At 46.1% G+C, this 2009-nt stretch overlaps 1 protein-coding gene across 1 annotated transcript in view; it reads left to right on the forward strand.

Annotated features, from left to right (window-relative positions):
* LOC106879501 (enkurin-like) overlaps positions 1-2009 on the forward strand; it is a 10119-nt gene that overhangs the window by 7433 nt on the left and 677 nt on the right.

The raw sequence follows: 2009 nt of genomic DNA on the forward strand, positions 1-2009 counted from the left end.
TGTTTATTGAGCGAAAACACCTAAAGCTCCACGAGGCTACGGCAGGGGGGGGGCGAACCCTGCTGTACTCTTTCACCACAACTTTCTCTCACTCTTGCTTCCTGTTTCTGTTGTGCCTGTAATTCAAAGGGTCAGCCTTGTCACACTGCGTCAGGCTAATTCTCTCCGAGAACTACGTTAAGGGTACACGTGTCTGTGGAGTGCTCAGCCACTTGCACGTTAATTTCACGAGCTGGCTGTTCCGTTGATCGGATCAACTGGAACTCTCGACGTCGTAAGCGACGGAGTGCCAACGATCTTGTGATCAAAGTTATCCTAACTTTGAAAATGCTGTTTTTTTTATTCATTTATGGTTTTGTCTTTTGTTTTTGTTTTTTTGTTTTTTTGTTTTTTGAGGGCAGGGTTGTTTTTTCTGAAGAGGGGATCCAGGACGATTTATTTTCCATTGTATCCGTCCCTTCGCGTAAGAAAGCAGAGTGACATTTTCCGGAGGTTGTGATTGTTGTTCCTTTACTGGCACTCCGTCGCTTACGACGACAACAACGAGGGTTCCAGTTGATCCTATCAGCGAAACAGCCAGCTCATGAGATCAACATGAAAGTGGCCGGGTACTCCACAGACACGCGTGTCCTTAACGTAGTTCTCAGAGCGACACAGAATGGCACAGAATGGCACAGAATGGCACAGGGCGGGCCCTTTTTGGAATACTGGTACGACTCATTTTTATCAGCTGAGTGGACTGGAGTAACGTGACATGAAGTGTCTTGCTCAAGGAGACAACGCGTCGCCGGGAATCGAACTCACGTTGTTACGATCGTGAGACGAATTCCTTAACCACTGAGCCACTTTCTTGTAGGTTAAGCGGCCACGGAGAGAGAGAGAGAGAGAATGATCGAGGCGGCAAGTTTAATCTGTGGGTGCTAGGACAGGATCAACTGAGATACTTGACCCCTCTGTGTGTGTGTGTGTGTGTGTGTGTGTGTGTGTGTGTGTGTGTCTGTGTCTGTGTGTCTGTGTGTGTGTGTCTGTGTGTGTCTGTGTCTGTGTCTGTGTGTGCCTGTATATGAGTATTAGTGTGTCTGTGTGTGTGTGTCTGTGTCTGTGTGTGCGTGTATATGAGTATTAGTGCGTGTGCGTGTGTCTGTGGGTGTGCACGCGTGTGTGTGTTTGTGTCTGTGTGTGCGTGTGTATGTGCATGAATGTATGTGTGTGTCTGTCTGTGCCTGTGTTTGTGTCTGCGTGTGTCTATGTGTGTGCGTGTGTGTGTGTGTGTCTGTGTGCATGTCTGTGTGTATGTCTGTGTGTGTATGTATGTGTGTGTGTGTGTGTGCATGTGTCTGTGTGTGCGTGTGTATGAGTATGAGTGTGTGTTTGTGTGTCTATATATGTGTATGTGTATGTGTGAGTATGTGTGCGTATGTGTGTATGTGTGTGTATATATATGCATGTATGTGTATGTGTGTATGTACGTGTGCATGTATGCGTATGTGTGTGTGCGCGCATTTGCGTGCATGTGCGTGTGTGCGTATTCGTGTGCGTGTGTGTGTGTGTGTGTGAAAGCATGTGATTTAGTGGTCACGGTATACAGCTCAAGATTGTAAGGCCGTGAGTTCGATTCCCGGCAGCGCATTCAGTTCTTGAGTTAATCATTTTACTTCACGTTGCTCGTTGCTCCACTCTACTCAGCTGGCAAAAATGAGTTGTACCTTTATTTAAAAAAAAAAGGGGCCAACCTTGTCACATTCTGTGTCACGCCGAATCTCTCTGAGAACTACGTGAAGGGTTGAAGGGTAAGTGTGTCTGTGGAGTACTCGGCCATTTGCACATTAACTTCACGTGCAGGCTGTTTCGTTTATCGGGTCAACTCGGACCCTTGCCGTCCAAACGGACGGAGTGCTAGTTTGTTTTGTTTTTTTGTTTTTAATTATGAAAAGAGGAATCAGTTTTACAAGTGGAAAGAAGGGATAAGGCAAGAAAAAGGACAACATGCCATTTGAAGTTTTTTTTTT

The sequence above is a fragment of the Octopus bimaculoides genome, chromosome 9, assembly GCF_001194135.2.
Source record: "Octopus bimaculoides isolate UCB-OBI-ISO-001 chromosome 9, ASM119413v2, whole genome shotgun sequence".
In the NCBI taxonomy this organism is placed as follows: domain Eukaryota; kingdom Metazoa; phylum Mollusca; class Cephalopoda; order Octopoda; family Octopodidae; genus Octopus; species Octopus bimaculoides.